Source organism: Peromyscus californicus, unplaced genomic scaffold, assembly GCF_007827085.1.
Source record: "Peromyscus californicus insignis strain IS unplaced genomic scaffold, ASM782708v3 Scaffold_22__1_contigs__length_63687245, whole genome shotgun sequence".
Taxonomy (NCBI): domain Eukaryota; kingdom Metazoa; phylum Chordata; class Mammalia; order Rodentia; family Cricetidae; genus Peromyscus; species Peromyscus californicus.
In genome coordinates, this window is record NW_026294525.1 from 29,740,847 (window position 1) to 29,767,550 (window position 26,704).

Genomic DNA, 26,704 nt, shown 5'->3' on the forward strand with positions numbered 1-26,704 from the left:
GGGGTCATCTATACCAATGTCAAGATGCAACTTGTGTCGTGACCACAGCTCAGTGGTTCTCAATCTTTCTAACCTGTATTAAGTGGTTCTTAATACAGTCCCTCACGTTGTGGTGACCCCCCCCAACCACAAAATTATTTTTGTTGCTACTTCATAACTGTAATTTTGCTACTGTTACGAATCATAATGCAAATATCTGTGGTTTCTGATGTCTTAAGTAATCCTTGTGAAATGGTCATTTGATCCTCCAGGGGGTCGTGACCCACAGGCTGAGAACCCTGGACCTTTTGCACAGTACCCTGAGGTTGAGCTGTCCCCTACCTTATGCTCTACTTTTACTGATTCATAGAACTCTTTTGTGTGGAGGATTTTTGCTTCACACTTTCTCCCTTCGAGAAGTCACAGAACTCCAACTTATCTTTGAGTCCACAAAACGGAGCTCAAAGTCAGAAACATGATGCGGATTCAGTGAATGTCCTCACAAGAATGGATTAATGAATTAATGAAACAAAGAAATTTCGAGCATTTGTTGAAATATTGGCAAAGAAAGGAGTTTTTCAGTTGGCAGTATTTCAATATTTTCTACTTTGGGTGTCTTTTCCTTCCTATTTGTAAAGTTTAGTTCCGCGTGGTAAACAGCTGTTCTCAAATTGCAGCCTGGCCAACCCTAGAAATCCCCCAAGATCCTCTTCGAAGGCCCGTGAGGTCGCTGCGTTTTTAATGGTTTCCTTTGTTCACTGTTCGACATTTGCACTGCGCTTGGTGAGAAGTGGGAAGCACCCTGGCCTGTGGAGAGCGGTGGCACCAGATGTCACTTGTCCTTGTGCCACCCACTCCCTGCTGTGTCAAGGAAAGAAAAAGAAGAGATCCAGTTTCACCCAAAACTTTGCCGAGTCAGTTAGTGAATAGTGGTAATTTTAGACATCTCAGCCTTCGAGGGCAGTGCTCTGGATGGCACAGCATGGGGTGTCCCAAGGGCTCCTCTGCTGCCTGCTAAAGCTTCCTGTCTGGTTTTCTCAAGGACACATATCTGTAGGACTGGATCTCAAGGTGAACTAGCCATTCTTTCATGGGACACTGTTAGTATTGGAAATTTCAACTGACAAACTATGGTTCTTCAGGCTTGGATATTTCTCTCTCTCTCTCTCTCTCTCTCTCTCTCTCTCTCTCTCTCTCTCTCTCTCTCTCTCTCTCACACACACACACACACACACACACACACACACACACACACACACACACTTTTTGAGATGGGGTCTCTCTTCTCTCTGTACAGCCCTGGCTGTCCAATCACTCTCTATGTGGACCAGGCTGTCCTCGAACTCACAGAGCTCCACCCCTGCCTCTCCTTCCCAAGTGCTGGGATTAAAGCCTGGTGACTTTTTTTTTTAATTAAAAATGAACAAAATGGCTTGGGTTTGTCAGTTTTAAGAAGAATAGCCTTAGCAATGTTTATTTTGAATGATAAAATCTTACGTTTTGAGTGAAAATTTGAATTTCAGAAAAAAAATTTAATTTCCATTGATGAGCTGCTCAGTTTCCAAAAATTAAATATGTATTGCTTTTTTTTAATGAGGCAGGTGAGACTATGGATACATATGACTTTTTGATAGTGTGTAATAATATATGTCCATATTTTTAAGCTCAAATACCTCATTGAGCCAAATTTTTAAAATACAAATTTAAGGAACAGTATTTTTTTTCAGCTTGTGTATAATATTAAAGAAAAATACCCACAGTTCCCTGAAAAGGCTGTGGAAAGAGTCCTGCCTTTTCCATATTCATACAAGTGAGAGGTCAAATTTTCTTCATTTATAGTCATATGCCATGAAATGACATGGCCACATCCATGACAGCAGTCTGGCAAAGTCACATGGTCACAACCATCTTGGTATGAATAATTATTCTTCACTATGCTCATATGACAAAATCACTCAATGATGCTGTGGTGGCTTGAATGAAAATGGCGCCCATAGGCTCATGTGTTTGAGTGTTCGGCCCATAGGGAGTACTATTACAAGGTGTGGCCTTGTTGGAGGAAATGTGTCACTGGGGGCAGCCTTTGAGGTTTCAAATACTCAAGCCAGATCCAGTGTCTCTCTGTTCATGCTGTCTGCCAATCTAGATGTAGAACTCTCAGCTCCTTCTCCAGCACCATGTCTGCCTGAATGCTGCCATGCTTCCTTCCATGATGACAATGAACTAAACCTCTGAACTGTAAGTCAGTCCCAATTAAATATTTTCCTTTATAAGAGTTTCCATGGTCATGGTGTCTTTTCACAGCAATAGAAACCCTAACTAAAACAGACGCCTTATCTAGAACATATCACTGGTAGCAACAGCAACTGTCGATACTTCAACCAGGACAGTATACCAAAATGAATGTAGAAATGATGTAATTGGACTGGAGAGATGGCTCAGCCATTAAAGGCTAGGCTCACAACCAAAAATATAAGAAATGATGTAATCTAGGGGTCTTGAGATGATGCAGTCTAGGGGTCTTGATCGAGTTCATTTTCTCTGCAAGTTAAAAAGTTAGAAAGCAGGAAAAATCTGAAGTGCAACAGGTAGCGGCAGGGAAACCTCAAGCACCGCAGACGGATTCAGGAGTTGAAGAAAGGCGTTTATTAAGGGTGAGAAAAGACACACATGCAGCCGACACACAGAGCAAAAGACCCTCTGCAAAGCAGAAAAACCCAACGTCTCGAGGACTGGGGGTTTAAACCTCTGAAGAGTCTGCCTTCCCTACTTTAGGGTTGGACAGTTTGAAGACAGAGAGAATGGTTGGCTGGCCCACAAGTGTTGTATGGCATGTCCTGGGCAGGCTTTGAACTTGCTGAGCATGACAAAAGCCCACAACGTCTTTGTTTTAAGCTGCCAGCTTTTGTCTCAAGTCAGGAGCGTGAAGAAGAAGCCGGACATCTTGAAAATTTGCCATGGCCTGTCTCCCTATCTGTCTGCCTACCAGAGAGTCTCTTTAATTCCTAGTATCTTAGAAACATAGGAAAATTCAGCTTTTACAGACATTAAAGAGATCAACAAGACTGAAACAGAGGGCTGGAGAGATGGCTCAGTGCTTAAGAGTATTTGCTGCTCTTGCAGAGGACCTGAGTTTGGTCCCCAGGAACCAAACTGGGATCCAACTGGCTGCTCTTCTGTCCTTGGGCACCCAAATGCATGCAGATGAATGTACACACACAGCTACACACACACACACAGCCACACACACACACACAGCCACACACACACACACACACACACACATACACACAGTCACACCCCCCCAAACACACCCCTTTGTAAAAACATTATGTAAAATAAGGGCTTTAATTCCCAATATTGTTAATAGCAACAGATATCCTCTATGCAAGCTTAAGGTCTTTGGATGGATTTCTTAACAATTCCTGAAAGTGTTAAGCCAACCTAAGACCCAAACACTATGAGCTACTGCCTTATTTAACGAGAGTGGGGGATTCTAAAGAAAGACCACGATTTTGTTAACACTGCTAAAGAAAAAAATAATCTCAGAAATTCTCTAGAAGGATTTCTGTTTGAGAGTTTAGAACAAAGTTCCAAGCTATGCATATAAAAAATAAGGTAGACCTAGCTTCTCCAAATGTTTTCTGGCACACTGGTTTCATTTAAGCAGAGAGTCCAAAATGGCATGTAGACATGGAGTCAGCTAATAGATTATACCTGTATAAAGATAATAATTGCATAGGCTGGTTTAATCAGTAAATGTGCAAAATAATTCATCCAATTTGACTCAAGTGAGAAACAATTCATATTTCAAACTATATTTACCCCTTAATGCTGCCAGATTGTGCTATTAAAGGATTGGGAACCAAACAAAAATCTTATTTGCATTTTCATAATCTTGTTCAATATTCAGATAACAAGAGCAAGCCTGAATTTGGGGTTATACAACAATAAAGCATACACTAAAATATACAACTCTGTTCAAAATATGTGATAGTTATATGGAAGATTTGATTTGGGTGAAAGTTTGGGCTTGAATTTCAGTCAAATTCCATCAGTTACAGTAAGTTTCTAGAACTTTGTTCTGTCAAATAATGCCTGAAATGAGCTTTCAACGATAAGTTAAAATATTACCATTGTTAAGATTTTTTATACATACTCATTTTACTCAGTATCCAAACAGGATGCCCTTCTCTTTACTTAAGAAATATTTAAACAAACAAACAAAACACAAACACAAAAAACAGACTCTCACATTGACTTGATGGTTGCCTGCCCCACCCAACTCCCAGCCAATATTATAGTCATACAAGTCAAAACTTAGTTTACAAACCACGTAAGCTACATTTAGTGAAGTTCAAGTAAACTAGAAGAGTTGAGTGTGACCAGCGGTGTGGCTCTGTGGATGTGAAAACACTGTTAGTAAGCAGCCCGTGGCTCCATCTACTTCCACAGACTCCCTTCCGGTTAGAGTAAGGAAAGGGCTACCCACCACATTCCCTTGTATCTTTTAACTACACTGTAGTCAGGATACAGTGATGCTGTTGCGTAGGCAGAAATCTCACCCTCGAGGTAACAGTATTAAAAGATGGGACTGAAGGGAAGTAACTGGCTCGGCCCTCTCAATTGGTCCATAAGAGACCCTCTGACCTTTCCATAGTGTAAGAACATAGCGGGGTGGCGGGGGGGGGGGGGGGGGGAATGCGTGTTTGTGAGTGTGAGTATGCACACACACAGTTGCCATGGTGTACATGTACAAGCAGAAAACAACCTCGGATGCCAGCACTTGGCTTCTACCTTGTTTGAGACAGGGTCTCTTTGTTCCTTGGTAATGCACAGCCTATACCAGACCAGCTGGCTGGGAGTGTCCAGGCATTCTCCTGTCTCCACTTCCCACTCCCTGTAGGAGCACTGAGGTTACAGGCATGTACCGCAATGCCAGACGTGGAGGAATACATGGGCTCTGGGAATTCAAACTCAGGTGCTTGTGTATAGACACCAAATACTTTACCCACTGCGCCGTCTCCACATTTCAAAAAGCTATCTTGTAAGGAGCTGGGAAACATGTTCTCATCAGACACCAAACCTGTCTAGATGCTGCACTTCCCAGCCTCCAAGACTGTAAGAAAATAAAGTCCTGCTGGCATGAGTCATCCTGTTTACAGCATTTCGTAAGACCAGTCCAATCAGGCTAATATCCAGAGGTCTTGAATTCAGAGAACATTGAACAGTGATCACCCAGATGATTCTGAATCCAATCACATAAGTCATTTTTTTATTATCTTTAGAAAGGAAAAAAAGATGACAGAAATTTAAACCAGGTACCGCGGTGGACCTACTGTCTATCCCAGGAGACTAGAGGTAGGGTCTTGAGTCTAAGGTCAGGCTGAAATATATGGGGAAACCCTGTCTGTGAAGGTCTTAAAGGTGCTTTTATGCCTGAAGCTAGAAATGTGAAGGTTTTCAAAGCTTCCCACGCTCTTGTAAGAGGTCACAAGATAGAGGAGGCCTAAAAAAAGGTCATTTATCTTGCATCGATGCACATTCATCCCCATTTTCTGGGAGGGAACAGTTTATATTTCCCCATTCAAATACATCAAGCTTCTAGGTAAAGGTTACTCTTATTTGCAAAATGTATGAAAAGTTTCCAGTGAGTGGGTCCTGGCGACCTCTGCCCTCATGTACAGTCTTAACATGGTAGTCAGCTAACTACGACCGGGGGTCAAATGGCCCCTTGCCTATACTATACAGGTGTGAGGTGAAGATGTTCAGAACATTCTTAACCAGAGGAAAGAGAGGCCATACATGATTTGCAATTTGTAGAATAGCCACTAACCTGTCATTTTTGGAAGAGGATCACCATTCCCTACTTGTAGGATGGTTTTGAAAACTAAGAAGTATTTAAACAAACAAACAAAACACAAACACAAAAAGCAGACTCTCACATTGACTTGATGGTTGCCTACCCCACCCCACCCCAGCCCCACCCAATATTATAGTCATACAAGTCAAAACTAAGTTTACAAACCACGTACTTGTAGGATGGTTTTGAAAACTAACAACGGTACCAACAATAACACATTAGTTTCCTCTGAGACAGAGGTGGATAATGTTCATACTCTCTGTGTCCTCTTTGTCCCCCACCATTTTCTGTCCTGTGTCAAGCTTCTTCTAGCTATTGAAGACGTTCTTTGTAACTCTCACACTTACAATACTTCCAGTAACCCATCTGTTATTTTTAAAGCACGTGAGAAGTTGGTTTTATAGTAACTTTTTTATTTTCTAAGAAAAGGTCTCGATTTTTAAAAGTCATTATTCTTCAGGACGGTAACTCTTCTTTTCTCTGGTGATAAAAGTGATGACTCAGTCAGTCATGGAGGCACAGGATGTTCAGGAATGAGGTGTAGAATCGTGGAACACATGATTGCTGGACTCAGGTAAGGACAATCAAGCATTAACCCCGTTTTCGGAATCTCTCTGCCCAGGAGTTAAAGCATGAATAATATTTTCTTGGTAAAATTGAAATGTCTTAATGCTCTCTAAGCCTGCAGAGAAATTCACTTTCGGAGTTGCTAAATGGTTTATAAGCTTCATTAGCAGTCAGTTGTAAGTATGATTAAGTGCTTAGAATACTGCTAAGTGCCCAAGAATTACTTGTTGCTGATTAATTATTACCCTGTCCTTTACCTGGCTCAGAGGATGTATTTAAATAGCTGTAGAAGTTATAATGACTGACCAAGGAAAGAAAGTGTGGTGGGGATCTGGGCTCCTCCTAATTACCAATGGACTATTTAGGAAGGGACATTTGCGACTGCTTGGGGGCCATGCTGCTGCTGAGAAAACATGGGGATACAGATTGCTGCCAATAGGACTTGGTCATAAGAACTCAATCTACAAGACTGAAATGAATAATGTGTTCTTCCCTGAAGGCAGATGGGTAGCTGCTAAGAACTTCCTCAAACAAGAAAGTTCGGATCCCTGCCACATCCTCCACCCCCTCACAGTGCCAGTTTCCTCCTTCTGGAATTCTCCACTGTAAGCAGGGACCTGTCACCAAAAGAGGGAGGCTTGCTTGAAGTCCCTTCTTTATTTATTTTGGGGGGAGGGAGGTCTGAGAACTTGATTGATCTGGGTGAGTCAGTGTGCTATATCCAGGCTAAGATGGTGAGTCCATCTTAACTAACGCCTATTGTGTATTGAGGAATGCTGGTCTAGAACTTGACCCAAGAAGCCACTGGGGTCATTAGGGCTGTACCCAGCATGCCCCAGCAACTACTTGCCACTCTCTTCTGGTACTGCTGTGGCTATTAAACAGCTCTGAGATGACTTTGGAGGTTGTGGCGTCCTGTAGGCCATTGTTAAACTCTTGGAGAATGGAGAGGGCATTGCTTTCAGACAGAATCTTGCCATATTTCCCTGCAGACTAGAGACATGAGTAATTAACCACCCCACCTCCCCAGCCCCATGGCTTTGCTAGGCCAATAGGCCTCTCTGGAGTGAGGAGCTTCCACTTACCTCTCTGCCCACCCCCCACCCCTGCCCCCACCCCCACTCCCACATTCCTGGACATTGCTCTGACCTCCCACACTGGACTCTCTTCTTTCTCTCATTGCTTAGGCCAGCTTGGACTTGAACCCAAATTTTCCAAGCTCTTCTTCTGAGTGAAGACCAGAGGAACTGGAGTAGCTAGATCTTGAAGTATCTCCTCTTGCACACCCTCCTACATTGGCTTCCAGGACCACACTTCCACCTCCGTTCCCACAGTCCTTGAGCTCTGGGGACTGTCTGAGCATCGCACACTCATCCTGAAGTCCGAACCTTGGACTGTACTCAAGAATCCAGCCATGCCTTTTGCTCAAGGCCAATGTCATTACACCTGCGTTATTAACTTACCCTCCAGCTCTGAGCCCTAGCTCTGCTTGGGGGTCCCTTGTCCTCTTGACCATGCAGCCAGACTGGCAAATTCTCTGAAGCCCGTCTATGGATGCCTGCCCTGCAAGTGTGCTGTAGCCAAGTGCATGGGGCAGTTTCTAAGAAGTCCCCGAGCAAAGTTAAAACCAAGAGAAGGAGTGATGTCGACCAAGAATCCAAGCAGTGGATGCTTTCTCAAATTACCCCGAACAAGCACTCTGAAGGGAAGCCTGGATAACAAAGTGAGATAGGAACTGTCTGATAGAAGATGTATTGTCATCGCTGGAAATGGAACGATCTGGAATTAACAGTTGATCCTTTCATTGGCTCTTTTTATATATAAGGATCAATGACTTAGACAACATAACTCTTAGGAAATACAACAAAATTAGAACCAGAACCTTTCTTCCTTTGCAGCCACGGTATTCTCATTTAATAAATGTCCTATTCTCATTTAATAAATGTCCAGTGCCTGCCTACAATACATATTAGGAAAGATACAAAAGATATATTACAATAGGTAGCAAAAAACACCGATCGGGTTAAAAAATACTAAATATATATCTTCTTCTGTTCTTCAATTGTAGGATGTTCTAAAATCCACTATATTTTTTTGAGTAATTTTAATCGTGTGATCTCATGATTAAAACATAACTGTCACCTTCAGTTCTGACATCTGTGGCTGCAAGGGTTTTAGATTGTGTATTCCTACCACACAGCTTTTATGGGAATGGGTGGCGGCCGTGCACAACTGGTACAAAACAATTATTAGTTGATGCTCACATATCCCAAACTTCTTCATGTGTCAACATTTACTAACTAATCTATCAAGATTTTTAAAATAACATGAAATAAATTAGAAGTGTAAAACCAAGGTTCACCCTCAATCTTATCCTAAACACCAACTAACTGTCTTTTATTGCCCAATATTCTTCATTGTGGGCTTTGTTCATGTGTGGCTGTCTGTAATGTAAGAACAGTTAGCCTCCTAGTCTCAAATGAGGCTTTCTGGGTGAGAGATGTCAATATGAACTAGAAGTCTTCCTGTTTGGACTCTTTACAGACCATGTTGGAATAGCCACTACATGAGCCTGACTTTATCTAGGAGTCTGCAAGTCAGCCACCATCTAAATGACCAAGGACATCAGCTAAGGTGTTTTCCTTGTGTGCGCTCATGTCTGTGTTCTAACTGCCAAATTAGACATTAATCTCTGGTGAGTTGAGCGTTAAGTCATTTATTATGTCTTATGGTGTGGACTCTCCGCACACAGATTTTAAAGAAATTAAGCCATGACCCTTTATTATTGAAGTGCTTCAGAGACTCAGTTATCATTATGGAAAAGAAATGTTTTTCATATTGACTCTGTTCAAATTTAGTCTAGTTATAGGGATTGTGTGCACGGGTTTACTGCTTGTCTGGATTATCTATCCCCAGTGAGTCAGATTTTCCTGCCTGGAGGCAAAGCTCTAGGTTATCCTGGATTTATTCAGAAATTTTAAGTTTGTTTGTTTTAATAATCCTTCTTAACAAAGCCCAAAAGTTGAAAGGTATCCAAATACACTGCCAGAACATGACTTCGGCTGCCATCTGGTTCTAAAACTATAAAAAGGTCTTGATTTCCAATGACCTTGGTTTACATAAACTTACATACACATCTTGATTCTTGTTTATGACTTTCAAAAGCTAAAAGAAAATTAAGCAATAGTAGTGCTCTTAGTAATGGAGTGCATGCTATAAGAACAGAAACATTTTTACAGAGCTTGAAAGATGGTTCTGTGGCTAAAAGCATGTACTTGCAGAGGACCTGAGTTTATTTCCCAGTACCTATATTGTATGTCACACACACACACACACACACACACACACACACACACACACACAGTGCACGGATATGTGCAAAACAATCTGTAACTCTAGAAGCTCCCATCTACATCCACATGGTGAACATAAACTCATACATGTTCACACACATACATATCAAATAAATAAATAGATAAATAAATCATAAAATTTTTTAAATAGTTTTTTGGTTTTTTTGTTTGTTTGGTTTAGTTTGGTTTTGGTTTTTTTTTGTTTTGTTTTGTTTTTGGGTTTTTTTTTTTTTTTTTTTTTTTTTTTGGTTTTTTGAGAAAGGATTTCTCTGTGTAGCTTTGAAGCCTGTTCTGAAGCTCACTCTATAGACCAGGTTGGCCTCGAACTCACAGAGATCTACCTGCCTCTGCCTCCCGAGTGCTGGGATTAAAGGCATGTGCCACCACTGCCCGGCTAAATAGTTGTGTTTTAATAAAAGAATGAAACCAGATTTCCAAGAAGGACAAGTTTTCAGATCTTTGAGTATTCAGCCAAGCTGAGGTCGAATACCATTGTAGCTGCCATAAAGTTAATCCCACTGGAAAGAAAAAAAAAAAAAAAAACAGACAGTTGTGATATTTTTATATAAGAAACCAAAACTGTGCAAACTTTTTGCTCTGACAGCCTTGCCAACCCTCCATTTGATGCTCATTGCCCAAGAACTGATTGGAAAATAGCTGTGTAGGAAGGGCTAATATTCTCCCCCAAGATTAAAAACACTCCCTGTTTATGTAGCTTTAGAGATACCAGAAGCTTATGCAAAAACATTTTTCACCACAAATTAACTTTTCTTGTATTGGGCTCTTTGAAATTAAATATCCTTTGAAATTGTGATGATTCTCCTTGATATTAAGTGGCAATAATAAAATAAGTTCATATTGGGAAATTGTCCACAAAAGTTACCTCCTCCTCAAATTCCCAGAAGCTTCTGTGATTTAGTGACTTGTCTTACTATATGGACCGGTCAGGACATTGAAGTCTGGTGAAGAAAGTCGTTTTGAATTCTTGAAACGAGCCAGTAAAAACTCATCATTTGATTTTAGGGCTGCTTACCCGGTCCATTGCTCTCTCTAGCAGTCCAAGTATTGGTTACAACAGAGCAACCATTAAAAGCCCCTGAGCGGTTACATTTGCGCTGCTTTATTGCTTCAACCAACGTATTTCATCTCAGTCAAACACAGAGATCTCTATCCTGTGCTCCCTCGACCTCGATCGTCCACTAGCTGGGCTTGACACAGTTTTAAAGCTCTCTCTTAATAGTGAAACACACCCCTCCGTCCACCCCCCACCCCACCCCCACATCTCCCCCCTCTGCTGTCCTCCCTCTCATCAGGATGCTGCCACTGAGCTTATAATTATTTTTAAACTCTTTCCATGAGGTGATATCTACATGCCAGCTGGGGAGAGAATGTAATCAATCTACCCCACAGAAGTTGAAGCGTGGGTCATGTGGAGGGCAGGAGGTGGCGAAAAGGGGTATTTGATGAAACTCTCCACGAGATGGCTAAGCTCAATATCGTGTGTCTATCTCACTCCAGATTTGAGAGCTCCTAATGCTCACAGCGTGGTCAGTCATGGGAACTCAGCTCAGGTGGGGAGAGAGTTCTCCCTAGATTAATTACAGGGTCGGGGGAGAAAGACAAAAGGAGGAGGGGTGAGGGGAGGGAGTCAGGGGAGGGGAGGGGAGAATGTAGAGAAGAGGAGACAGGCAAGCGAAGTGGAGAAGTGGAGGAAGGAAAAAGAAGGCGAGAAAAAGACAGAAGACAAAGGAAAGGAAAGAGAGTAGGGGAGGAAAGAAAGGCTTTATGCACACGTATGTTTCTATTCTTTGAAAATCAGTAGCTTTCATATGACCAGTAAAGATGACTTTTGTTAAAGAAGGACATATCACCCAGCCAATGTCATTGTTTCTGAAGCTGTGTATCCGAAGTTATTAACAGGACAATGATGGTATACTCAAAGAACTGGATAAAAGTATAAGCTGTTTATGCTGAAGAATAACTCAATTATACCTGTTCTCGTGATTTTGACGCCTGTAGATCACCATGTAGTTTAGTTGTGAGGCAAAGTTGGCATGCATATCTTTAGTCTTATGGAAGGTTAAGGCTAGGCCTTGGATGGACATCCACCTGCCACTCTAGCATTCCCAACTCAGGAAGTGCCGGCAGCAGCCTTAGGTTCAAGCCTGAAACCCTTGGTGTTCCATCCTTTCTTCTTATGCCAATAAAAGGAAATAAGAGAGAGAAATCCCTTTCTGACTAGTGGAAAGTGAGCTAGGGTGCCCACCCAGCCGTCTTCCTTTCCCTCACCTTCGATGGCTAAGGCTTATTCTGTTTCCCTAGTCCTCTGTTATAGCAACAGCAGCTTGGCTCTTCCTTTCTCCATTAATCCTGCTTGTGTGATCTTTCCAAAACACTGCTGCATTGAACTCCCCTCGCTTAAGGAGCTTAAACTCCTGGAATGCCCTGCCTTTGCCTGAGGAGAGAACGTAAGCACCTTAAGCAAGCAGCCAGGTCTTCTGTGACTTGTGGCATATTTAACTCTATAGTCCTCAACTCTCACTAGAGCCTAACCTGCATGTCCCTAACGCATGAGCCGGCTTTTTTTGGAGCCTAGTGCCTATGGTGAGACACTTTGCGCAGCTTTGGTGCAGGAAGGAGGGGCTTGGACCTGCCTCAACTGAATGTACCAGGATCTGCTGACTCCCCATGGGAGACCTTGCCTTGGAGGAGGTGGGAATGGGCCGGGGGTTGGGGGGGAAATGGGGGGGCGGGAGGAGGGAAGACAGGGAATCTGTGGTTGGTATGTAAAATGAATAGAAAATCTCATAATAATAATAATAATAATAATAATAATAATAATGTTAAAAAAAAAAAAGAAAGAAAAAAGAAATGGTGGACAGTTCCAAAATCGATCATGCTCTTCCTGGTGCCATGTCTGCTGTTGGGCCACTTCATCAGTGGACATCTCACTTTCTGGCTCTTTAACCAGTTGACCAGCAACATGTCTCTCATGATGTCTTACAGCTCCAACCCTCTCCTACCTGCCTCCTGTGCCCCAAGTCTGTTGGAGATGTTGCTTTGGCGGCTGCTCCTCCCTGTCACTTTCTTCACGGAGATACCCATCAGGAGCTGCTTATTTTCCTGTCTTCCCACTACATTTTGAATTCCTTCCCAGTGGGAACAGAACAACAGGGTACTCAAACTGAGTAAACCTTTGTCAAATATTAATGAATTAATAATGTTCACTGAGAGACAACATGGTAAAAAAAAAAAAAGTCAAATGAAGGACATATAAGAACATGAAGGTTGGGGTGGATGGTGGTGATGCGGAATTGTTTCTCTGTAGTGTTAATTAAATGATTAAAATAGTAAGAAACCAGAGCTGGTTTCTAATCTAGCACCGCTAACTGCCTTTGGGCAAAACAGTTTGCCTGTCTCAATGTCAGCTTGACCTATAAATAATGAAAAGTTCCTAATTTTTGGTAAAGGTACACAAAATATTCCAAAGTACCTATACTATTATAGAGAACTTATTCAGAACCTAATAATTAAGGATTTTACAACTAAGAATCTAATAATGATGAACCATAGCCCCTGGAAGTTGAGTAGTCTCTGATCTGGGAATCAACCAGTTCAAATCAACCAAGTCAAGGAGCTTGGCCTAGGAATTCAAAATGGCGCGTCAAGCAGAGAAAGTATCCTGGCTCAGGGGACTGAGGAAGAAGAAGAGAATGGCAGAAGGAAGGAGGGGAAATCCAGTTCCATCAGGGAGGGTGTCTTCCCTGTGCTCTCTGCTCCCTTCTCCCTTTCCTCCACACTATACTTCATCTTCCTATACATTATAGAGATAAATTTGTGTACAAGTAGTAAACGCACAGTGTGATGAACTTTGGAGAAATTTGTGAACAACAGCCTAGTCACAGCCTAGAACAGGTTAAGGGCTTCAGAGTGTTTTCCTGTGACCCTGTGGGGCAATCTCTACCAGACAACAACAGTCTGAGTCATCTCCCCATCAGCTAACCCTGTAGATACACAAAAGGGCGTCTTCACACTGCATTAGTCTGTGAGAGTCTCCATATGTTGTATGAGTACTTTTTCCTCTTCCATTGTTAGGTATTCTCTTTAGTGTACAGCTATAATTGTCAGACTTATTCTTACATTAACGTTTTTAAAGACCTCACAACTCTCTTTTTTTCCCCAAACTCATTTGACTGTTGCAGATCCTTTGTATTTTCATATAAGCTTTGTCATCAGTTTATCAGTTTTAAGTCAATAAAGCCTATCAGTACTTTGGCTGCAATTAGAGTGAGTCTTAGACCAATACGAGAATATTTGGAACTTTAGCCCATGAATATTTGTTCAGCCTCCCTCATGTTCATGTGCTAGGACACTTGGTGCCCAGTCGGTGATGTGGTTTTGGGAGATTGATGGGTTCTTAACTAACTCCAGGGAGTTAGTTGGTCACTGGGTGTGGACCTTATGAGTTATAGCCAATCTCATTATCACCACAAGTTCCCTTTGCTTCATGATTGCCATAGATTCGTAGCCATGAGGATTTTACTTCCAAGGCCATCGTTGTGACATTGTGTGTTGTTTCTGTCTCCAATGTCTTCCCAACTACAATGGACCAGTTCAGGTCATGCTGTGAACCCAAATCAGTCTGTCCTTCCTTAAGTCCTATCTGCCAGCTATTTCATCACCTAGGGGCCAGCAATAACAAATGCAGCGTGGTGCATCTCAGCACCTTTGTATTCATTCAGACCAGCTGGGGTTTCTTCAGTGGTGTCTGAAACTTTCAGTGCAAGGCTTTTGTGCTTTGAAAAACGTCAGTTCTTCATATGGGATTTGATGCTGGGATAAGTCTAATTGCTTTTTTTTTTGGTTTTTCGAGACAGGGTTTCTCTGTGTAGCTTTGCGCCTTTCCTGGATCTCGCGCTGTAGACCAGGCTGGCCTCGAACTCACAGAGATCCGCCTGCCTCTGCCTCCCGAGTGCTGGGATTAAAGGCGTGCGCCACCACCGCCCGGCTCTAATTGCTTTTTAAACTTTATTTTCCGATTGCGTTCTGTAAATCCATAGTATATTCTATGCATTGATTTGGAGTCTGTGGACTTGGTCAGGTCACTTCTTGGCTCTTGTGTTCTTCCCACATCAGGCTGCCGAGGGAGGACTTGCTCCTCTCAACTGTGTGCTCTCTGTTTGCTCCTTAAGTGTTTAACTAGATTGACCACCAGCTGGCGATTATGGAAGAGAATTTAACTGTGAATTTAGTTTTCTGTTTAAAGGCATGTTTGAAGGGCTGGAGAGATGGCTCAGTGGTTAAGGGCATTTGTTGCCATTGCAGAGGACCTGGTTTGATTCCCAGCACCCACCTGGTAGTTTAGAACCACCAGGAGATCCGGGGTCCTTTTCCAACTTTTTGGGCACCAAGCATTTTGAATGGTACATGTACATACATGCAAGCAAAACATTCATATACATAATAAAATAAATAAGTCTAAAAACTTTAAGAACTATTTTCCCATTTAGTATTTTAATCACGCATATACTGTAACTCACAAGGTCTTTAGGAAAGTCTCCTATTAGATTTTGAACATTTCTTTTACTTTGCTTAAAATTTTAATTATGCAAATACATTGAATTTTGTCAAAACAATTTTTGCACTGATTGAAGAGATTATGTTCTGTCTTATTAATAATTTTAATTTAGCAAAATAGTAATTGATTTTTGAGATTCCTCTGTGTGGCAAAATTCATAAAACATAAACTTTGCTTTCATCATTTTAAATGTACAGTTCAATGGCATTAGCTTCATTCATATTCAGAATCCATAGATATTCTTCATCTGTAGAAGAGCATTTATATATTATACCTATAGAACTCTTCACCTTGCAAAACTGAAACTTCGTACTCTAAGCAATGAGGTCCCGTCTCCAGTTACCTCTATCCCTGGCCACCACTCCACATTGTCTTTATTATTTTGACTACTCTACAAGCTTGTCTTGTTTCACCTAAGATAAAGCCTTCAAATTCATCCATGTATGGTATGTATCAAAGGTGTAATCATTTATTATAGTAGTAGTAAGTGTTTGTGTGTGTGTGTGTGTGTGTGTGTGTGTGTGTGTGTGTGTGTATGTGTGTGTGTGTGTGTTGCTAGAGATGAAACCCAGGGCCTCACACAAGCTAGGGAAGCACTGTAGCATTGAGGTACTCCACAGGCCCAGAAATAGATTTGTGAATAATGAACCAACCTTGCATTCCAGTGAAGTATAGATAAATGTTTCTCTACTAAAGATCAACTTCACTATCATACCATTCTCTTTAATAAAACCAGCAGGATTCAAGGCATAACATCTAGGAAAAAACTTGAAACTTCTAAGTATCAATGAACAATATAAAGCTGTTTCTACCCTTTACCATAGCATAGCCCTCCATCATCAGCAAATCCACAGGCCTAGCTCCAGACCCGTGGCCCAACTGTAATGGATATTTATATATGAGTGTCACAGTGTTCTGGAAGAAAAATAAAGCCAATTTCCTGGGAAATAGAATGCCGCAATTTAGTAAAATGAAGAAGGCTTTGGTCCTAGTGACCATGGTCCTGTGAGACGATTGTATGAGGAAATCTCATGTAGCTAGGAAGGTGGGATGGGAGAGGGTAGACGGGAAAGGGATGAGGAGGTGGAGCTAAGGTAGGAAGGGTGCTCTCAAGGGTGCTCACAGAGGCGGTGCCCAGGCACCAGGTCATGGAAAACAGCCAGGGCTCAGCTCAGTTTTTCTTGGCCAGGAGCATGGCTGGATTCCACCCATTGTCTTGGTGCTCCATGCTAGCTATTCAGTCATGGAACTGCGGCTGCACAACCTGCCCCTGTGAAGGCCTCCAGACACGTTAGCAATAGTTTCCATCACTTTCTCTGACACGCTCTTCTATAATTACTTTTCTTTCTCAGGAAGACTGTCCCATTGCCCCTGACCTAAATTTGGGTTTCCTGACTCCATTCCTTTCTGATGGAAACAACTTGGAATCTGAATGAAGCAGCACTTCTGTTGATTTCCAAAGAGGCAAAGACTATTTTTTAATTAATTCATTTTTAAAATCTTCAAACATATGTCATCTGTGGAGCAAAAATCCCTGTCTCTGCTTCTCCCCTTTGTTCCCCTAGACAATTGTACTTCTTTCATTTTATACATACAGGATTTTTTATATCTGTATAAAATTTAGGAAGTACAAATGAGAGAAAACATACACTATATGTCTTTCTGAGGCTGACTTAATTTGCCTGGCAGAATAATCTGCAGTTATGTCTATTTTCTGCAAAAAAGTAATTTGGTTCTTCCTTGTGCCTAGCAAGAATTCCTTTGTGTACGTTCATAATGAATGAAAAAATAAAGCTGTTTGTCCTGAGTTTCTTTGAGAGCGAACACATAATACTACATCTTCTTTCTCTGCTCCCCTTTTGTTGGACACCTAGGCTGGTTCCAGAACTTAGCTATCTGTTATAGTATAGCAGTGAACACTGGTGTGAAGTATTTCTGTAGTAGGTTGACTGAAAGCCCATTGGGAATGATGTAACTAGACCATGGGAGGACTTTAGTTTGTAGAGAAACTCCTTTGTCCTCTTGAGACAGGGATTCATGTATCTCAAGGAAAGCCACGGAAGTGGTGATTCTCGAGTGACTCCTCACGCCAGAGCTTACACCAGCTGTGGATGCAAGTCTCCAAGTGCTTCCCTTGGAGAACTCAGGGAAGCTGGGTCAGCAAGGCACTGAGACCCGAAGATTAGCAATTCTGGCATTTTCCTTCAGCTCTGACCCAGGATAATCCTCTAGGACACTGATTTCTCTGTTATACACAGTACTGGAGAATGACATTGGTGTTGACCAAACACACAGCTGTTCCAGGGCCAGGACATTTGCCCCTAGAGCCACACAAAATGCTGTCCGCCTTGATGCAGCCTGTGCGGCACAGAGGATGGGGACTTTAAAGGACAGTCACCCTCAGATCCTGTCTACTCAGGAGCATGCAGGGAAAACCACTAAAAATAAACATGCCAGCTAGGTGTGGAAGGTCACTCTGCCTCCCAGCTGGCACGTCCCCTAAGTCCTTCCTCCTCAAAGTGCTCTCTGTATACAAGCAGCATCAGCATGACCAGTAAAGTTCTGAGAAGTGCAGAGTCCCAGGCCCCAGCCCAGGTCTGCAAACCCAGAGTCTGTATTTTAGCCAGATCTCTGTTGATGGACAAGCACACTCAAGTTCACCCAATGCCAGGCTAACCTGCAGGTGTAGGTGGGATGTGACTTCACTTTTGCCCGCACTGGTCCTCGAATACTTCCTGATTTCAGGTCTTATTCCACACTCGTGCACACATGCATGGCCCACCATGGGAGCCATTGAAAGGACAATGTGGGATCAATCTCCCTTACTCATCGTCCTGACTATTGAGCAAGCAAAAGACTACTGAGCAATTCAAAGCAGCAAGCCTCAGTTTTAAAACCTGGGAACATGTTTGGAAACACTTCCTAAAAGAGAAGGGAAGGTCACCTCTCAAACTCTGTGCAACTCAAGACTTATTCCCTATAAATCCCATCATACAGGAGTGGAGCATCCCCATTCAAAGAAAGGGTTCTCCCAGACTTTCTTCCTGGATATCCAATTCCATGGTGTTCTCTCCAAAGATGTGGGTTAAGCTGGACAAATTAATGACCCTGGTGTCTGTAAGCCCCTGGTAGAGGTGGAGACATCATTTGCTGGTGTATGCAAAACCACTTTTGCACTGATATGAGCTACAAACAGGTAAATTGCTCTGACTAGGATACTCGTTCACATAGTAAGTTCAAGGTCAGCTTGAGCTCAACATAGAACAGTATCCATTAGGCACTGGGTAAGTACCTATTATCATTATGTAGAATGAAATAATTTCTGGAAACCTATCAGAATGCCAGTGTCTTAGCATTAAAGAGCACTTTGAATTAATTATCTGGGAACTTGAGACAGGCTTGCTGGAGAGAAAGCAATATGTACGCTGAAGAGCACCAAGCCCATTTGCCATAGGCATGAAGGGAGGAGCCAAGATTTCTTATTGCTGCTTCTTCAGTCTTAATGTCTTGGTTCCCAATGTATATGCATTGCTCCCCATGTAGGTACATTACTCCTACCTTGAGCTGCTTAGAAAACTGATGCTGCTTCTCCTTGCTTCCATTCTCTCTCTATTCTTTTGGGTGAACTCCATCCAGCTCTTTTCCTATTGCAAATTGACTGAGGGAGGCACCTTCATTAACTTTCTTTCCTTGCAATGATGACGAGATGCAGGAGTCAGCATGAAACTATTTCCATACAATTGAGAGCTATCGGAATAGAACCAAGAAATCAAGGAGCCATGTACAGGTGGAGAATTTTAGCATTGACATTTCTTTTTTAAAAATATGCTAATTGTAATAAGGTCTTTTTTTTTCCCCAGAGGGTACTTAAAATAGCTCCCAGTAAATCTGAAGCTTTGGAAACAATATTCTTGGTATTCTGTGTGGTGAGTCAGCTCCTGGGTAGCATCTAGCACTAGGTGTCAGGTGGCATGACTCTGGGAATTAGCGCCAAGCCGGTTAATGTGGTTCATATGCTAAGCAGACACGTACCCTATTTTACAGTGTGCAAAAACATAAAAATGTATGAAATATTTGCTATTGTACCAAGCACAACTTATGTGGGGATTTACAATACTTTCAGATGTTCTATGAAACTCAAGAAGTTATTTTTAATCCTTCTCAAAGTAGTAGAGATCCTTAATGGAAGTTTATCTACAGAAGAAAAGAACTGTTTGCATAATATAGTTATGACAATGCTAAGAAACTTGAAGATCATGGGTTGTAGTAATTCATATGACACTGACAGCTAATTTTTAAAAGGCTTGATTTTTCTCATCAACAACATTGGGCATAAAACCTATCTTATATTTTACTGATAAGGGTTAAATGAGATAAAATATATAGGACACTTAACAGTATGCCTATAATGCTATAAAAATTTAATAAAGCGAGTAGTCAGTAGCTGCTCAATATGGCTTAACACAGCAAAACTATCCAAAACTCTTGGGTCTATGAGCTTCTCACTGCCTATGTCCTGAACGTCCATCTCATCAGGAATATGTTTACATTTAAAGCACCTAGCACATGGCAGGAGCACAATAAAGTGTAAGAGTCTTTGTTATTTCTATTAGATGATCATTCTGTGTCATTTATCTATTCATCAAACATTTTGAAAGTATTGAGGCATGTCAGTGATTTGAGAGAACCCAAGGCAGCATACCTGTTTGGATGTGAGGAAATCAGCCTTGAACTGAGGCAACTGTGTTCACAACACTTTCCCAAGGTCTAACCTAGTAACTATGCAGTGGAGGAAGTATGGGAGACTCATGAACCTTATAAAGCTCCCAGACTTACTGGGCTCATATAGAGCCCACAAAACTTCATGGTAGCCTCACAAGACCTTTCCCATCTCCAATTATGTAAGATATAAACAATTGACTGGGTTGGGACTCTTTAGTACAATAGCTACCTGCAAGTCACCTAGGAGAAGTTTTTAGTGGTGTAGCTTGTCCTGAAGCATCCATGCTCTAGGTAGGACTCTTCAACTGCCATCAGTTCCCCCAAGGGACTTCCCAATAGCGTAGCTGCCTTTGAATTTCCCATGTCCTATGAGTGACTCTTTCCTTCATCAAATTGGACTTGGATAGAGTCCTTCCTTTGATCTGGTAGTGCCCTCTGTGTTTGGGATGAATAGACTTCTTTATGAGTCTTCAGGAAAAGTCACACAACGAGGATAGACTCATGTCACTTGTCCAAGTATAGACGCAATTGGTTTGAAGTGCCCTAAAAGTGACAGGCAGAGACAGGCTAAGAGTTTGAAGTTAAGTAAGAAGTAGATGATGGTACTAGGCCAGCCAGGGTGCCAAGATTTGGGGATGGCAGAACACAAATCAGGAATAGGGGTGGAGTTTTCAGAACTTCGAGATAGTCATCAAGCATCCAAATAGAAGGTCACAGAGGCAGAGGCCGTTAACATGTAAGGTATTCACATTAAAGTAAGTACATTAGAGCTTGACAAAGTACTAAATTTAAAAAAATGTACAGAGAAGAAGCAAGGACGACACTGAGAGCCCAGGAGCCCCAGATCCCAGGACTTGGAGAATCCCAAGGGGTTAAGTCACACTCCCAGAAGCCCTTAGTCCCTTAGTGGATGGCCCCTGTGCTCAGATGTCCTATTTTGAACATATGGCTTTGGAGTTTCAAAATATACACCTCTAAAGCATGGGCTCAAGCAAGTCTGATCCTTTGAGTAGCAAGCTGCCTGCTTGTTTTCCCCGGCACAGCTCTCCTTTGATTTGAAAACACCCATGGGGATCCGGAGGATGGCTCAGGAGCAGGTATCACTCACACCCTGACTCTTGTCTTGGCCAGACAGCTACCTGCGGCACCCTGAGCAAACCCAGGGGGAGACGGAGCACAAGAAAAACAGATGCATGACGTTCGCAATCCACTGGTGTAGTCTGAAGCATGACTGTGGTTTTCACTATCAAAGTGCTGTGTGAAGAATGGCAATGGGCTATTAGACAAAATACTATCACTAGGAGAGTACAGTTTAGAATCTGTTATGCGTCAGGCGCCATCTTTAAAAAACTCTGGATGGGAGGTCGGCTTTGGTGATGAAAAAGCAGCTACAAACCACTAGAATCGAAGTAGACTCATCGTATTTTCCCTTGAGTTTATGGCTCCAATTCATCTGCCTTTGCTTAGCAAGAGTATTTTTTACATGTATTTATTGTTTATTTGTCTATCTACTAGCAACCATTAACTGTCTATAAATTCTCAAGGAGGAATGCAGCCTCAAGAGCCACATTTTGCTCTGCGGTGAATATTGACAGTCCCAAGCTTGTGTGGGTATTTTTCAGGTAATCACAGATGTCATGAGTTCAAGAGTTCAATGGCCTCATGCTGCCTGGAGGGCAGCATTTCACAACATTCTACCCCTTCCTCTTGGTTCACATTTTTTCTGCCTCCTCATCTGTAGTGTTCCCGAAGCCATGAGGGAATGATATAGATGCTTCATTTGGGACTGGGCATTGTGAGACATGGTCGCATATTCTCAGGATTTTGGTTTTCCAGTTCTGAGTCTCTGGAGTAACCGCTACCAGTGAAAAAGGAAGCTTCTGTAATCAAGGCTGACAGCAGCACTTATCTTTGGACATAAACACAAGTGTTTAGAAGGTAGCGTGATGGGTACAACATGTCTACTTGGGAATATAAGAGTACTAGCTTCCCCTCCAGAACCCATGACCTCCTAAGCTTTTGGCCAAGTTCACAGTACCAGGCATGAATATCTGCTGTGAAGCAGGTCTCCAATCTGATTGGGAAGTAGTTGGTTACTCTCATGATATTCATGCTGCTATTGCACATGTGGCCTGTCAGCTCAGTCATGCAGTGTAGAGAAGGCACAGCCATGTAAGATTGTTGATGACAGTTCTCTTCCAGAGCAGGCTGAGTGGCACCTTCCCCCACTATGAAAGCTAACCAGCAGGGACGGGCCTTCAGGTCACTGGGAAGGATTTTTAAAAAGAAGTGAAGGGTTACCCTCGGAAAAATCTGATTAACAGGCTGCCTCGGACAGGGCCAGAACCACACACTTTCTAGAGCTCCTAGAATGATTACAATGCCTAACCAGAGGGAGAGCCATGCACAGAAAGTTCCAGTCATGAATAATGGGTCGTGGCTACCTGGGCCACATCTTCTCTCTAGGCTCCCCTCTCTGGGTGACATTGTCCAGGGACCACCTGGTTATGTCACTCTCCTGAACTTGGATTACTCTTTAGATTGTTCGGATCTCAATGTTGAATGGTCACTACGGAGTCTCAGAGCCGAACAATCCCTCTGACGCTGGTATAACTTGACAACCTTCTCTTCTCCTCCAGTCACAGCCTTGGAAGATATGCATTGAGACTGCACATTGCGGGGGTGGGGGGGTGGGGGGGAGGATCCTGTACCATGGAATCATGAACGGAGCCGAGTCACTGACAGTCAGCGCCATTTCCTAGACAGGCAATAAGTGAACTGTTTTACTGAGTGACAGAAACTTCAGGGTTGGCTATTTATTTTTTTATTTATTTTTCACTATAGCATGACCTAACCTGCCCAGGGCTCTGTAGAAACACATTTCTAGTAAAGAACTGTCCAGAGAATTGAAGCCAAGATCATAGTCCACTTGCTTCTTTCCTTTCAAAAATAGCAGATAGCATCCCCTTATACACAGGGAGTGTATTCCAATGCCCACATTGCTTACCCCAAATTGTGGATAACCCTTAAAGCCCCCCTAATGTGTTTATATACCATGCTTCCCCCATATCCCTTGCAGTGTTGTTCTACAGTCCTACAGCTAATCTGTCTTTCCATGTTTTATACCCTAATGCCTCCTCGGCTCATCACTTTTGTATATGGGGGCTGTTATTCACTAAAATAAGTACGGCTTGACCATAATAAGCCCCACAGTGCTGTGATGTTCATCTCATAAAAGAGATAGTAAAGCGGCTAATGTATAAAGAGTGCCTACGGTAAACGCGCTGGACGAAGAGATAATTCATGTTTTAGTGGGACAGCACTGAATTCAGAACAGTGCGCATTGAAGCATGCATAGTAGGCAGATGTAAAACCGTGGTCTATGGTGGGGCCTTGCATGTGGACTAGAGCAAATGCCAAAGGACTCGACCCGCTAAAGGGAATACAGAGCACACTGAAGAGAGGACCAACTCTAGCCAAAGGGACAGCAGCTTCAGTCAGTCAGCCTGCCTCCGGCAGCTGCAGCTCAAAGCTGAGAAAACACTGAAGTTAGACATCCAAGAGTAACTCCTGACAATTCGCCACACGGGCAACAATATACTGTGTGGCCCCTTTTAAAAATGCGGTGAAGTAGCTGACAGGAAGAGCTTGCAGTATAGGCATGTATGATTAAAACTGCAGGTGCTACAATGTGATGTGATTCTGTGACTACAATAAGATAAAGACCTAGAGTAGAGTTCCCATTGTGCTTGCCATGGTGGGCACCCCAGGGTCATGACATTGGGGGGCGGGGGTGGGGGGGGAGGGACTCTGAGTTTGAAAAAAAAAAACATGTATTGTTTTGGTAATTGTCTGGAGGAAAATGTTATTTTCAAAAGTCACTTTCAGGAATAAAGGATTAACACAGAGGTATACTAACTGGTGGATTTCTGACACACTCTTCTGACTACATAGTGTCTAATGTTGTGCGTGTATGTTTTACACCTAACTACCAGATACTAAGTTAAATGAAAACTAACCTTCAACTGCCTCTGTTCTCTGAGTCCTACTGAGGTCTTAACCTTTTATCCTTTGTGTATAGACAGCAGGCAGGCTTTTTCCATCTAAGTGATGCTCGGAACTGTCTTCACTACAGCTCAAGGACGTACCTGCATGGGGAGCGGGTTGTAACAGACCATGGAAACCGTCTTGTAATTACAGCTGTGAAAAGAATGTGAATAATTACGAAAACACTTTGTTCTCCGAGGCTTGATCCCACTGTTTATTCACTGGAATGACTTGGCATTTCTGGAGTTCACAACGGGCCGGAGACTGGTTCATTAGCTCTAATCTCATTACGACTTGCGTTTCCTTTGTTCTATGTGTCCTCAGGTGGCAATTTTGACTGAACAGCTCACATTTTTTTTTGCCCTGTGTCTTGGTATGGACATAGCTTTGCCTGTGCGTTACATAAGAAGAACACAGGTCTCGGGCACCGATCTAAAGAGCACAGCCCATTTCTTCCAAAACTATCTTCACCAAGTGGATTTTACTGACCCACAGACCACAGCACCTAGTCAGAAACAGCAGCCCTGCGTTGTCCCAGAATAACTAACAGGGAAGAAGCAGAGCTCTCCTTTTAAAACCCATAGAAAAGCTTTCCCAAGTGTATGCACAAAATTTGAAATTTAAATGACCTAAATTCAAATAATATATTTAAGATATGTGGATACACTTAAACAACAAGATATGAATTTATGAAAAAATTTTCTCTAAATTTATTTTGTAAGTTGTAAGTAAGATTTCTAAATTTCCTTCATCTATTTAGATGTTTAGCAAGTTGTCTAAATAAAGGATAAGTTACTGTGAGCTGGGACCTGGTGTCAAGATGCATGAAATCATGGGAAAAGGATCACTTATCAGAAAAAGGGATGTAAGGCCGTTAGTGTTAGAGAAATCACAGAAGCGTCTGGAGAAGGCTTTCAGTTCGATGTGAAATGCAGACGGGGTCCAGAAAGATACCATATATCGACAGTCAAGTATTTCTGTAGATAAATAGGCAGAAAAGACTGTTGTGGGGAAACGCCACTAGATGCCCTGACGACAATCCCCCAGAAGTGCCCTGTGGTCACAGACACATAAATACATACCAGGCAGTTTTCACCGTAATCCATCCATGGAGATGTTCACACTCAATGAACTGTGCAGGAACAAAAGCTATTTCTGCTATTAGAATACTTACAAGATTTATGTTATTTTGAAAATTAAACCATCCCTTTATTTATGTACCCAAGTGTTTAGCACTCAAAAAAAAAAAAAGTCATTCGGGTCACTAGGGAATAAAAATGAAGTCACATGTCAGGGTGGTTCTGGGTGGGATGTAAATCCTGAGAGAGGTGGCGGCGGGCTTGAGTTTTCAGATGCTCCTGGACTGGAGGCTGTGTGCTCTTCGGCCACAGCAGAGGTAGAGGTCTTTATACTTTCCCTCAAGCATGCCATCATCTGAACAGGAAGTTCTTGACTCCCCTGGAGCAGCAGACCATTTCACGGAGCCCCATGTGACAGAGGACGTTTTAATTATAGTTGGTTTGGTAACATTCCCACAGCTGAAGGTGTCTGATTCATTAGGTGCCTTCACAGAAGCTGAAGATAAGAAACGTATGCCAGACTGGCTGACAGCCTGTGAAAGATAGGCAGGTCATCTGATCAAAATAGACACGATGACAGGCCCTCAGATTTGTTGGATCTCGGCAAGATCACCTCAGGTTCCATAATAACACCAAGATAAACTGTCCTCAATTGAGAGGAACCAATACATCTCGTAAAAATCTACAGAAACACAGCTGTGCAGCTGCCACTGGACCGGGACTCCACTTTCCATACTTGCAACACGGTGAAACAGAAAATCCTTCCCTATCTTAGGCTTCAAACCACTGCAGACATAAAGCAGTGATAAACCCTCTCCATCTATTCTTCCGTGCATGGTGCTTAGCAGGCAATCTCAACATTAACAAGCTTAGTTCCAGGAAGTACTTCCTGCACCAAAAGATAAGACTTCTTTCTGCCCGCCCCCTCCCCAATCGCATTTTCTCAAATATTTCTTTTCCCAAAGCTGAGGTGTAAGCCTTCTAATAGAATTATGCAAATTTTGTCCTAACTCCAAATGTTTTAAGAAGGAAACATCGCTTTGAAGCATCACAGATCTGCAGGCCTCACGTTGTAAAAGGAAGCCAGGGACTGGAGTCAGTGATGGGGGTGGGGGGTGGGTGGGAGGGAGAACACCCCAGGTAGGGCTTTCTGCATCTCTGAGGTTATTTTGCACAAACTCAAAGCACCTTCTGCCTCTGAAGGTCAGCATGACTTTGGGGGATGGAAATGCTGACTGGCCATTAGGGGATTATCTGCTTGGCAGAAGAGCAGCCCGGCTCCAGTGCATCTTGCTCCTGATTTGAACTAGCTGATGGAATGAAAACATCCCAGGCACAAGCTGGGTTGATGAACAGCAAGGCAGAGGCTTGTGTAGCTCCTAAAACTGATATGACTGCTTGACAAATTATTAAATTATTCCTGTGTCCTGGTTTTTCTTTCAAATAATGAGAGGCGTTTTCTTTTAAATGATCAGGGGAAAAAAAATGACCACAAAGAATGTGTTCAGGCTAATAT